The sequence below is a fragment of the Grammomys surdaster genome, unplaced genomic scaffold (assembly GCF_004785775.1).
Source record: "Grammomys surdaster isolate TR1022 unplaced genomic scaffold, NIH_TR_1.0 126086, whole genome shotgun sequence".
NCBI classification, from domain to species: Eukaryota; Metazoa; Chordata; class Mammalia; order Rodentia; family Muridae; genus Grammomys; species Grammomys surdaster.
Genome location: NW_021620894.1, coordinates 2,232,574 through 2,247,125, shown reverse-complemented (window position 1 = coordinate 2,247,125; position 14,552 = coordinate 2,232,574). Strand labels below are relative to the sequence as shown.

The window sequence follows — 14,552 nt, the reverse complement described above, 5'->3', positions numbered from 1 at the left end:
TAACTTTATACCAATAAAGATTGTTGACTTAAATATTAAGTTTTCCTTATCCCTCCTGACACTCTCCAAGCCAACTCTTTTTTAATCCAGAGAGAATGAAGAATAAAAAGAGTAATATTCCATCCTGAGAAATAGGGTAATGTTTGAATAGAAGTTCTTATCTATTTCTATCTGAGACTCCCCTACTCTGTTTTTATATTTGATTTCAACAGAAATGTATGTGTAATTATTTGTCTAGACTCACTTTCATTTTAGGATCCATATACATGAATGTTCATATCTTCTATGCATCTTGATCTTTATCTCTGTAGTATATGAAGAAAATAACTTCCGTATTTACTTATTTTATGTTAAGCCATGATGGTTTACATTCACTTTGAAGTTTTTGACATAGTTGTTGAATATTTTTAGTTACTTGTGAAATGCCTTGTGCAACTTTTATATATGAAATTTAGTATAAGAATTAATACATGATTTATGATCCTACATATATATGCAATATATAACAAAATGTAAATTTAAAACTTAGATGGCGATGAAATTTATAAGCAGGTTAAAATAGTATACAATGATAAAGTAAATTTTAATGAAAAAATATAAATAAAGACATTGGTTCTATTTAAGGTACCTTTCTATAAAGTCATGTCATTTGCTTGGAAAATGTTTTCAAGTCCAAGTGGAATTAAAGACCTCCATATTTAACCAGATATACTGAATCTAATAGAAGAAAAAGTGAAAAAGAGACTGGAATGCATCTGCTCAAGGGAAATTTTACAGAATAGAACACCAAAGTGGCTCAGGCTCAAAGATAAACAATTTGACTAATGGGATCTCATACAACTGAAAAGCTTCTGTAAGGCAAAGAAAACTGTCAAAATGACAAATTTACAATGTACCGATTGGGAAAAGATCTTTACCGACTCTACATCTGATAGAGAGTGTCAGTCTATATCTGCTATGCTGTTGTAGTTTGACTGCACTTACCCTAAGCTGATGCCTACCTGGGCAGGTACCAGGCTGTGTGGAAGTGCCTAGACATGTCCTCGGGATTAGAAAGCATGGTCTAAGATTTGAGAAATCTGGGGATAATTCAGGGGTTTCCTGGTCTGAGGTGAGGCCTGAGTCATGGAATTCTCTGAATCTTGGACATACAGGGATCACTGAGAGTTGGTGAACAGCAGAGAACCAAGTCAAGTCAGTGTTAGTATTCTGTCTAAAGTCTACCTCCACAGTTACCTGGCAACAGTCAGGTGTGCTCCTCCCCACAGTTACCTGTGGGACTGCATAAGGGTATCCTGGTTCATGGCTGGGCATGGGCCTGGAACCTCGAGACTCTAAGTGAGAAACAGCAGGCATTTGGCCACGTCCCCAGAACCCAGAGTCCTGACACACAGTCTCGTCTCCATAGACCTACATTGTTCAGTCACATAGGCCATTACAGCCCCTCCCAAAGTGCACAGGTAGAGCCTGTGACCATAGGCTTCAGGCCCAAGGGATTTACATACTAATGAAGGCCAGAGGGTGGAGCAAATTAAGCTTTCTTCCCCAGGCCCTCTCCCTTTCTCCCTCCTTATTTAACTCAGGACTGCCCTGAGTTTCATGGGGGGGTTCATCCAAATCCATCCACAGTCCGCCATGAAAATAAATGCTTTTGGAACCAAGGACTTTCTTGTGTTATTGGGGTCTGCCGTCACCAAAGCCTCCAGCCTCTGGAACCCTAGACTTCCTCCAGTATGTGGGACCTGCCGCATGAGAAGCCTCCAGGACACCTCCACTGCGGCCTATTTTCCCACATTTGGTGCGACGAACATGGAGCCATGAACAGCCATGCAGCTACAAAAAGTGAACAAGCTAGCTGAACAGCTGTCTCTCAGCCAAGCAAGTATAACAGGCGAGCGCTTTCCACAAGGTGTGGGGCCAGGGCTATCTCTGTCTCTCTCTCGGCACATGAGCTGCTAGTTGAGCTCACGCATCCCTGTCTCTGTTTTGCTGTGCCTGCCACCTACCCAGTGGCATCTGGGGCTCCAAATAGAGACATAAACCCCTGGGTCCACCTGAGAACTCTGCCTCACATTGGGGAACCCAAGACTGAGTGAGAATTCCCCATGCCTGTGTGGGGCCCTGCTGCAACTTGACTGGTGCTGTGAGGAATCGACTCAGTGAAGATTCATGCTTTTCCCATGCTGACTGAACCTACAGCTGCTTAATCTCTTACCTGGAGAACCTCTCTGCATTCCAGCCATGGGGACCCACATCTCCAAGCAAGCTAGCCAGGACACAAAGTCTGCTAAGCAAGTATAGTAACCAAATCTATCCCGCAGGTACTGCCAGGGCCTCTTTCTCCCCCACCCCCACCCCCACCTCATTTCTCTCAGCTGTGGGTTGGCTGGTTGCATGTCCACATGCCCTCAGTCTTCGTCCTTGTGCGGCTTCTCATCGGTCTGAGAGCCCAAGGGCTTGAGAGCAGTTGGTACCTCTCCATGGAACCATGAGTAACTCCAGCCTAGATCACAAGACTAAGCAGGTCTCTCTCTGTTTCCCTTCCTCTCTCTTTCTCTCTCCACATGTTTCGAGTCAGCATCTTCTCTCTGACTCTTACCTACCACTAGCTCCTAGCTCAAAAATCTAGGTCTCTCTCTCTCTCTCTCTCTCTCTCTCTCTCTCTCTCTCTCTCTCTCTCTCTCCCTCCCTCCCTCCCTCCCTCCCTCCCTTTCCTCCACGTGTTCTCCAGCTCAAGGGCAAGATGGCGGCAACTCCCTAGCCTCCACCTTGCCCATCCCCCAGCTCCACAGAGAGGGCTCTTGTGAGTCTAGTGAACAGCTGTGTTTCAGGCCGCAACGCCTGCCGTGACTTATTCTAAGACTCTTTCCCTTGGGTGAGAGATTCTGCTTTTGTTTTGAGCTCACAGGAGTGCCGACTTCAGTCTTTTCACATAGCAGTCTTGCCTGTTATGGTAGTTTTCTTTCTCTCTTTCTCCCCATGTGTTCTCCAACTCAACAAGATGGTGGCAACTCCCAAATCTCTGCTCTCTGCCCCTCCCCCAGGAGTCAGAATTTCATGCTCTGCCTGCTAGCTTCTCAGGAGCACTGGCTCTAAACTCTAGTCCCCAGTGATTTTCTCCCAGGGGATCAGTCTTTCACAGGCTGCCTGTTAGCCTAATGTAGACTTCCCCCACTCCTCTGCCATTTGCAGCCAGTTACAACTCAGCTGGCTTGCCTGAAGCAACAGGGCCAGCTCCCTGTTGCTCCCTTCCCCCCTTCACCTCCTAGGTCACTTGTGGCCAGCTACAGTCCAGCTGGCTTGCCTGAAGCAGCAGGTCTGAGACCCTGTCTGCTCTCTTCACCTACAGAAGACAGATTCAGACCTTCCAGCTACAAATGAACTCCTTTGCCAAAGTCAAATAGCTAAAGTTACATGTTAATGAGGAAAACTTAATGCCTATCTAGATTAGGCAGATGTTATTACCTTCAAACTCTACCAACTGTAATTAATTGATTCAATAATCCCTTGCCTTCCCAACCCCTACCCTCAACTCCCCTTACCCAGTGACTTAATTGTGCTAACCCCTCTGGCCTACATAGTGCTTTCTTTTGGCTTCCTCATCCAAAATTTTCACCACAGATGACACAGTGATTCCACCCCCCCCCCAAAAAAAAAAGTAAAGGGGAGGAGATGTGGGACTGTGTAAGGATATCCTGGTTCATAGTTGGGCATGGTGCTGGAACCCTGAGACTCCAAGGGAGAAACGTCAGGCAATCGGCCACATCCCTAGAACCCAGAGTTCTGACACAGTCTCGTCTCCATAGACCTACATTGTTCCATCACATTGGCCATTACAGCCCCTTCCAAAGTGCACAGGTAGAGCATGTGACCATACACCTCAGGCCCTAGGGATTTACATACTAATGAAGGCCAGAGGGCAGAGCAAATTAAACATTCCTCCCCAGATCCTCCCCCTTTCTCCCTCCCTATTTAACTCAGGTCTGACCTGAGTTTTGGGGGGGGTACATCCAAATCCATCCACCGTCCACCATAACAATAAACCCTTTTGGAAACAAGGATTTTCTCGTGTCATTGGGGTCTGCCATCACCAAAGCCTCCAGCCACTAGAACCCTAGACTTTCTCCTGTATGTGCGACCTGTCACGTGAAAAGTCTCCAGGGACACTGCCGAGGCTTATTTTTTCCATACAGCAGGACTCGGGGCCAAGGCCCTTTCTGTCTCCCTCGCCTATCTCAGGGTACTCGACCCTGTCACTTCACACAGCACAGCTCCATGTGCTCCCAAGGTCTCTGTTCTCCTGAGCTCCCACCAACCCCCGGAGGCATATGGGGCCACAAACAGAGATCCTTACCTCCCCACTGGAGAAAGCCCTGCTCCTGCCCACATTGAACCCCAGACTGGCTTAGCTCCCTGCCAGATTCTATGTCTTGGTACATTTCAAATAATGTCTTAAAATTTAGACATTATTGTCTAAAACTTGGCTATTTTTACTCTTAATTTCATCAGTGCCAGCATTCTCATCATTTGTTCTACTGAAGGCAGGTCCAAAGCCGTCAGCATCTGTGCTCCTCCGTCTTTGCTCTTGCTGTATTCTTTGGATCTGTTGCATTTATGCACTTCCAGCCATCATCAGTCAGTTCCATAGACTGAAAGAAACTATCCTCCATGATTTATGTTATTGTTACGCTCATGCTGAGTCTCTTCATATAGATCCTAAGGAATAAAGATCTCAGTACTGATTTGAAGAAAAGACCAGAATGAAAATATTTCATGTAAACTAGAACAATATGAAATTTATTTATTAGACTAGAGTCATCAACTGATATATTATTTCAACTGTTATTATTCATTTTAACCAATGTGTCAGTATTTAATTATTTATTCAGATATTTTGCTGTATCTTATTTATTTTATTATCCATTAGCATAATGGCTTTATATTAGTGTTTTCTAACTTCATGGAACACAGAGGAAATGGAAGCCTTAGCAAGGCCTTGGGAGAGAGTACAGCTGTGGTAATTGGTTAGCATTAAAAGGCTTATTGGTTCAACCATCAGACAACACTTTGACTTCCTGGGGGTTTACCAGTTCAACATCTCCTGATTTTATTATATGTAATAAATCACTGTAACTGATTTGATATTGAACTTCTCTTTTAATATGTAACGATTTGAAATTATTTTTGTCCTGCATGGATGATGTTGTAGTAACATTGGTGGCATGCTGACCACAAGATATATTCCTTACCATAAGAAATGGGTAATGTCCTGTTAAACTTAAATCAAAAAGGAAAATGTTCATAGGGTTAGACTATGTAAAACATTCTTAATCTGTGATGATTAATCTGTGATTCCTACTATGATGATTGTAAGTCACATAATTAATCTTAATTGCAAAATTAGACTGTCTGTTCTACACGACAGAATTTATGGCCTATTAAACAAGTGTGGCATAATTTGAACTTAAGTGAAACAAGACTTTTATTTTTATTTTATTCTTATAATGATTGAGGACCTAAACAAGTTTTCAGAGAAAAATATCAAATATCTAGGCATTTGAATAACTGAATATTAGCCACTTTGGGTAGTACTGATGGCACTCAAAATGTATGGTTGTGAATTTAGTGTGATTTTTGTTTATTATGCACCACCACTCTGAATATTGTTACACTTCTCTATTTAATGTAATTCCGTGAGTATGAAATAATAATCAATTCAATTACAACTTTTATTGGAAAGTTGCTGGAACATGTTTTTTTAAGCATGGTATTTGAATGGTTTTAGCTCAGTGTAAGGGTTTTTTATTTGAATGTGTTTCATACTTCCACAGTTTTGTTCTTAATTTTTTAGGTAGTTAAGATTTCCACATGCTAACAGAAGTCATTTATATTCATGAAATTTGGCATAGAGTTAAATGTCCTATATTAAATATATTTTAAGAGATGAATAAGTGACTTTAAGAATACTTAAACGGTTACAGAAGCTATCAGTCTATCTACAATAAGATATACATTCCAAATATAATAATGAGCAAGGTAATGCCAACAACCAAAAATCAGTGAGGCTCGAAATAAAATAGAACTACATATTTACAGCTGTGGAGGTTTAAACAGGAGTTCTTTTGCAGACATTCAGTTCTCTAATGAATACTTAAAAGATCCAGTATATGTGGATTGTTTGTGTTTTATTAGATAGACTTCTGAATATGTTATGCACGTTTGTTTATATTTTATGTCATTTCTATTCCATTTTTTTTATTTTTAGAAACTCTGTTGAAATGTTTTATATAACAACATATAAACATAAAGTTGAAATGCAAAATACATTATTTGGCATACAGAGACTAAACAGTACAACAGCAAAAAGAAAATATAGTTTATTGAAAACAGGTGTGACTCAAGTTTGAAAAATTAAAGAAAGTAAAATATAATCAAAATTTTTAGTGCATGTTTTTTTTCTCAATACTTAGAAGGTCACTATTTACAATATCATTGTGCACATGAATAAATAAACAATATAATTAAAAATAAACAACCGTATCTGTACACATAACATTTCAAAATAGTAACTATAGGTTTTGAGATGGTATGATCTTTAACATAATTTGATAAAATTTTTAAAATGCAACAGGACTATGGTCTGACACAAGTGTCAGGAATACATTTAATCTCATAGAGAGAAAAATGGTTCAATATTCCCATGATATTCATGAAACCAATGTAGTAATGAGAATGTCTTCCACTCCAGATGTTAAGATAGTTTTCACAGATGGATACGATTGTTGAACAGTTGCTTCCTTCAGTAGCATTCATAGTAGCTTTCAACACTATGAAAACTGGTCAATAGTGATGAACCTTACAGCCCAAGACAAATGTTTTGATATTTTCATGCTCTGCGTTTCAAGTACAGGATGTCTTCAGCAACAAGTCATATCATTGAGCGCTGGAGTGCAACCAATATTAATGAGAAGTGCCTGTGGTCTCTGCATGGGTTTATGGGATCTCATTGTCTAGCAACATTAAAAGTGGGATGATTGCAAGGGAACAATGTCATGTAGACACAAGGAGACAGCTTCACACATGAATTCACAGTGATTGTGACAGTATACATTATTGCTTTGCAAATTCAACCTTCCTGAAAATTTTACTTCATGCCTATTCAAATAATATCATTCTTTCGAATTATATGCCATTGTTTGGCTAAGTGATTTGTTTTATTGTAAATGCTAATTAGAATTATAAAGTATATGAAAATACAATTGAATATTTGGGTTCTTTCTTATTAATACTTTAATAAAGAATAAATAAAGCTGCCCGAACATTTTTTCTCAATCTTTATGCATAAAAATGTTTCCCCTTATCATGAAAAATATGAGACACTTATTTGAAGTACATGGAATATATGTGCTCAATCATATAATATAACATACTGTCAAGTTATTCAAATTTTTAAGACTTTACACTTTATTACACTGACACATGCTGTGTGAGGTATCTAAATACTCTTCATTTACATGTGGCATGGCTACAACTTTTCAAAAGCAATTCTCATATACTTGATTTCATTGAAGCTTAATCATAATGAGCACACATTTGTATACATATTAACACATCCATACTGACTTTGTAGGTATCTTATCTATAAAGTTTATTTTTCATTAGTACTCTCATTTTACTTAAGAACACTGCTGGGATTATGGTATCACTACTGAAAATATTTAGAGCATTTTAGATTAAGTCTTTTGGCAGATTTATTTAATCACTGTGGGTTTGTCACCTTATTTTTTGCTGTGAAAACTTTAAAATCTTTTACTTAATTCTTTGAGAATTTCATACACATCCTTTGAATGTATTCACTCTCCATCCTCCAACTCTTCTTAGGTCCATGCCCCTTCTTTCCCCATGCACCTTTGTTTCATAGGGTTTCTGTTTTCCCATCGTAGGCAATTTGTTCTGTCCATATATTGGACAGATATATTGGATATATGGTTTCCCTCTGTCTCACTGTCAACTACTTTGGTTGTATATTTGGAAAGAAAATTGATGTGACTTCGCTCAGCAGTTATAGAGTGCCAATATCTCCTCAGCTGAGGTGTACTCTGTGCGGAACTACCCTTTCCTTGCTGGCACTTGGTCTGCTTTGGCTTACAGATTTCCTATGTTTGCTGACACAATCATTGTAATTCTTAGGCACATCTGCTCTGCTGTGCTAAGATATACTGCTTTCCTGTTTCATCCACTATCTCTGGATCTCACATGCTTCCTAACTCTCTTTACAATGATTCTTGAAGTATTACACTAGTGCTGGAGTTTTAAATTTAGATGGCTTATGAATTAATTTTTAACTTTTACTAAATTTTTGACAACTTTATACATGTACATACAGACACACATACAGACATACAACACACATACACACACACAAACACACACATTTTGCCCTCATCATTTTCTTTTTTTTAAATTGTAATCCCTTCTCCCTACAAATCTGTTTCCCACACTAACAATTTTTTTTCTGACCCATTTCCTTTAAATACGTCATGTCTGTAACCATTAGTTTAGAACTATATATTGGAGTATGGGGGCCATATTAATAAGAACACAATTCTAAACCATGTCTGCACCATTTCAGAATTATTAGTAGCCAATAGCTCAGTGGGGAGAGTGATTTTCAGTTCTGCCTCCCATCAAGTGGAATCATGATGAATTATTTACATCCTCAGTGTAATGTGGACCATTGAGGCAGCCACTGCTGCTGTGAAATCATGATTGCATTGGCTAGGTCATTGTAAGAACTGAGATTTTCACCAATATGTATATTATTTTATGGGTCCTAGAGTCTTTCTGGCCCCTCTCCTTTAATGATTAAAATCATGGCATGTTTTGACTTATCTCTATTTGTGTGTGAATTTCTAAGAAATCTTGAGGTTTCATTCTTCCAGAGCTGCCAATGATTTACTCAATGTTGTCTTCAAGCCCTTCCATTTAATTGTCTACTTAAATCTGTGAGCTTTCGTGAGCTTTGTGTTGTTATCTATGCAAGACATAAATGTTTTCACTTTTCAAACTTGTCAACTTTTTACTTTTTAATGACTAAATTCTAATTCAGATATTAATTTATTTGATGGGCACAATGACAATTGATTCACATTCAAAATGATAGAGGATAACAATTATACTTTCCCCTAGTTAATGTGTTTCTGCATTGCAACCCTTTTTAGCTCTCAACATCTAAATGGAAAAGGAAGAACTGAGTTGAGTCTGTTTCTCTGATTTTAATATATGGGAATACCCAATTTTCCATTTGAGAGAATGCCAATATAACCCAACAACACAAAATTATATTGCAGACTTTCTAAGAGTTAAGATGCCAGAAATTTCTTTACAATGTAAATGACAAAAAGTACATTGAAATATCAAACAGTATCATTAGTAAGTAATGGGAGTGGATATGGGCACTTTGTATTTGTGGTCCCTCTAAGCAACCACAATTGACTGACTATGTTCTGTTCAAGAATTGGTGTTGTGCCAGGAGCCAAACCCAGGAAATTACCTGCTGTTCTGGGAAACCTAGTCAATACAAGGTTAAGAAAGGATGTTCCCAGGTCTCAGGTCCCAGGAACTTAAAGAACGTCTGGCATTCCCTGGGAGCCAATTATGACTGTGGGATGGTCTAGGGCAATAAGGATATGACAGGGCGATGGTCTTATGATTCAATAGTGGGATAACTCTAAGCAATGATCCTCACTCAAACTTCTCGTTTTGCTGCGTCTTTATAACCTGCCCCTGAAATTAAAGTTTCAGAGCTTGATCAGAACTCCAGACTAGCTCTCATTCTTTGTCTCTTGTCCCTTTATTCTTTCGCCCCCTTCCCTAGTGTCTTGTCGAATCCCCGTGGGCAGGGCAGTGTTGTGGTAATTCTCCAACCCAAATAAGATCAGTCAAAAAAAACCCACAACTCAATAATTACGAATATAAGCTGCACACCTAGATTGGGCAGATTCACCACTACACTACTCTATTCCCCAGCTATGAGATCCCTTATAACTTGTGGGTTTTCCAAGCCATGCGCTTGTCCTTCCACCTCCTGCTCCTCTGTTGTCTTCCTCCTCCATCGTCCTCCTCTGTAGTCCTCCCCCATCTTCTCTCTCTCCTTTCTCTCTCTTTCCACCAACCTTTTTTCTCCACCTGTCTTTCCCTGCCCAATCACTGGCTCTAGCCTTTATTTTACAAATTAAGGTGGGCAGAAGGTTCAATAGAAGTCACATGTGTACTGATTCACTCCTCCTCTGTAGCTCCTTCAAGGAAAGTGGAATTAGCATCAAAATACAAGGCCAGGGCTATCCACAAATTGGTGCCCATAAAGATCCTCTTCCAAGTAGCACCATGTGTCTTCTACTTAATTCTAGTAGCACCATGTGAAAAGTACTTAATCCTGGACATCATGTGACCAGGACGTAACAAAAATAATGCTCCAGATATCAATTAGTTATCAATTTTGTGTACTTGAAGACATCATGTATTATAAGAATTAAAAAAGGGGGGGAATATCTAAAAATAAGAGCTCTGGAGATCCCCTAGTGAAATTAGATTTTGGATAATCATTCACTGTTTTTGGTGAAGGCTTACTTCTTCAACAGTCTTTCAAGTTTGCTCACTAATACACATTCTAAAATGTTAATTTTGAGATATTGTTTTCGCAATGATAAAAAATTTTAAAACATGAATTCAGTAATAATATTTTATGAAGTACAATCTTAATTTTTAAGTTCATTTTTAAAAATAATAATAGATATATTTTATTTATCTAAGATGGCCCAGGTAAGGTAATTACATACATGTCAAATGTGTACTAAAGCAAGAATAATTTATATAGGTACATTGTATACATGGAAAAGAATAATAAACTTACTCTAACAGGCTTATGATTGTTTTACTCCTTCAGGATAAGAATGGAGGACATGACAGAAGGAAACCATTACACAGTGACTAAGTTCCTCTTGGCTGGGCTCTCAGAGAAGCCAGAACTCCAGCTGCAACTCTTCCTCCTCTTCATAGGAGTCTATCTGATCACTGTGGCAGGGAACCTGGGCATGATTATACTGATTGGGCTCAGTTCCAACTTATATACACCCATGCACTTTTTCCTCAGCACTCTGTCCTTCACTGACTTCTGTCAGTCCACAGTTGTAACCCCTAAAATGCTGGTGTGCTTTGTGACAGAGAAGAACCTCATCTCCTACCCTGGATGCCTGGCTCAGCTATACTTTAACATTATTTTTGGAACTGCAGAGGGCTACACATTATCTGCAGTGGCTTATGACCACTATGTTGCTATCTGTAAACACTTGCTTTCCAATGTAATCATGTCCTATCACATTTATGGTTCTCTGATTTCAGGGGTATATATTTTTTCTGTGTTCTGTGCATCAGTAAGCACAGGCTACATGAGTAGGATTCAGTTCTGCAAATTAGATGTGATCAACCACTATTTCTGTGATCTTCTTCACCTCTTGAAGCTTGCATGTTCTAATACCTATATCAATGAAATGTTGGTTCTATTTTTTGGTACACTGAACGTCTTTGCCCCAGTGCTGACAATCATTATTTCCTATCTGCATTATTGTCAACATTCTCAACATTCACTCCAGGGAGGGCAGGTCCAAAGCCTTTAGTACTTGCAGTTCACACATCTCTGCTGTTGCTATCTTCTATGGTTCTGCTGCATTCATGTATTTACAACCATCATCAGTGAGTTCGATGGACCAAGGGAAAGTGTCCTCTGTGTTTTATACTACTGTTGTTCCCATGCTGAACCCCTTGATCTACAGCCTGAAGAATAAAGATGTCAGTGTTGCACTGAAGAAAATACTTGAAAGAAAAAAAAAACTCATGTAAGAAGAAGTCACATAAAGATTATTTCTTAGAGCAAATTTTTTCAAAGTACATAGATTGAATTGATGCTATTTATTGTATATCACTTGTCATTATTATTACTTGTTTGCTATGAACCTTTGACAATTTTTGGTATTACAAATTTCAACTTTAAATTTCAAGTACTTAATATGTCATATGTTTCTCAGAATCAATAATGTAAACAAATAGTAAGGGTAACATGATTTTTTATGCCCATAGTTAACACTCTATCATGTCATGTATAATTTTCTTCATTTGATATTACTTTAAAATGATAAACTTCATTTTTATTTACAAAAAATGATTCCTTTTTATTTATTTTAACTTTTTTTGACATTTTATATGTCTGTGCTGTAATTACACTATTTCTCTCATCTCTTTCCAACCTCTCCCATTATTCTTCCTATTCTCTCTCAAATTAATGGCCTCTTTTCCTTTAACTCATACACACATTGGAAGTATGATTCTGTTCTTAGCAATCATTAGTTTCCTGTATCTATTCATCCAAAAATTGGGTCCCTGAGATTTTCCTGTTTTATATTGTTGTGTCATGTGGTATCATTCTTGGCTATTTTTTTTGAAAAACTATATTGTTGAGATTTACAGTGCCTCTTTCCTGTCATACACAGGAGTTACAATATTACCATAGCCTTACTTGTATTCTGGTTATTAGAATATACATCTAATCTCTTCCAAAACATTCCCTGAAGTTTAAGCAGAGAGTTTGTAATATAGATGATGAATTGTAGCTCTTCTCCCACCATCAGCTGTTTCCTCTATTAAGACCAGTTATGGATTTCTGTAATTGTCTCCATCTGCTGTAAAAAATTATATTTATCTATAGGTAGGTAATGCAATAAGTACTAAATATGAACTCAGAGAGTATACTGTAGTTGTCACGATCAGATTCTCTTCTCGGTCTTATATTCTCGACAGAAACACATAATTGACTATGTTTATAGAAGCAGGCATGAATTTCACCTATTGATTAGGACTTAAGAACTATTTAGTAGTTATATTTTATTGCCATATTGAAATTAGTAGTATTGCATCTTTATGGATAGCTTGCCTTGTTGGTTACTACTGTGAACCATGGATGTGACAGCTGGATACAACGGTTTTCCACTGTTGGTAACTTAGAGTGCACGTTTATATATTATTAAAGCTAGTCCCCAGAAAGTAGTCTTCTAGGTCAAATCCAGCTCTGTTCATCCAAATTCTGTGTCAGAATCCCATATGTCTTCATCAATAGAGATTTACCTTTAGTTTCTAGTGAGCAAGTAAGGGCAATAGCAAAAGGATATAATGTCTTTAATGTCTTAGGCTGTGTGTGTATGTGTGTGTGTGTGTTTATGTAAGCATAAAATTGTATGATAGCTTTTTCAAACATCATTATTGGTATTTTTCTCTCTTCCCTACTCCTCACTCGATACTGATTTCCCATCGCCCTCTGTAATCAAACAGCCTCCACGTATTTCTATTTCCCTCCTCATAGCACCTGTACTCTGATATCCCACTCTCTATAGTAGACACCCACTATGAGTATTCTCTTTTTATTCATCTTTTTATTCATCTGGCTTATACATTAAAAAGAAGATGTGTCCACTTAGGTGGACTCAAAATTTACTAGTTGAATCTAATTGCATGAAAATTTCAAAGTCATATTTTTCTTCATAGCTAAAACAGGTTTAGCTCTTTTCTTATGGTCCACAGATGCCTGAGGATCTTGGTGAGTCAAAGAATCCACTGAATTTTGTTTGTTGCTATTGAGTGTGGTCTTTATGACAGGTGTGATTCAGCAGTGTGACTAAGGTCTGTAATCTTGTCACAAACCCACTCATGATTGGTGGCAACCCTCTGAGTAGAACAGATGGCAGTACCAACTTTATTTAGTTTTCTGCTTCTTATTGGGCAGGTAGTTGGTTTTTTTAGTTTCTATCTTTGAGCTTTTAGCTTGAACTGTAGTGCATTATGGGTTGTTTGTTTGACAGCTTTCACGATCTCATTAAACTACAGATTTTTCTTGTTATCAACTTCACCAGTTACCACTTGGAAAAAAAAAACTAGCTTTTTGCCACCTTATCTTGGCATATTTGTGAAATGATTTGAGTTTGGTAGATGCTGTTTTTATTCCAGATGGAAGCATCTCAAAAGAGTCCTAATCACTTCCTGTTTTGGCTTCATAGGAAGACTTCTCCTATATGTGCCAAATGCGTTAGGTATAATAACAAAGAAAAAAAACCAAAATCATATGATCAAAACAGAAAAATTTACTATAAAATTGTGAAGAATGATTTTAAAGGAAAAAGAAGTTTGAGAAATAAATCTGGTAATAAAAGTATGCCAAGCAGTGAAGCGGTGTGTTAGCTTCAAAAAAAGAAAGAATCCAGAAAGAGACAAAACAGTGTTACTGAGAAATCAGAAATTATGGCAGAGAAACTGGATGAAGTCCCAGCAGAACAATCCTCACCACATAAAGATGAACAACAAAAAAAAACCTGACAAAGAGACATTTTGAGTCACCAGAAGAACAGAAGGAACAACTATGGAAAGAGGAATATGCCATGATGAGATCTCAGAGAAAGAAGGAACAGCAAAAAACATTTACTATAAAACTGTGAGGAATGATTCGAAAG

The 14,552-nt window shown here is 38.1% G+C and overlaps 1 pseudogene; it reads left to right on the top strand.

The window, feature by feature from the left end:
- The first annotated feature begins 10,952 nt into the window (after positions 1-10,952).
- Positions 10,953-11,927, top strand: LOC114611187 (annotated as a pseudogene).
- The last annotated feature ends 2,625 nt before the right edge of the window (positions 11,928-14,552 follow it).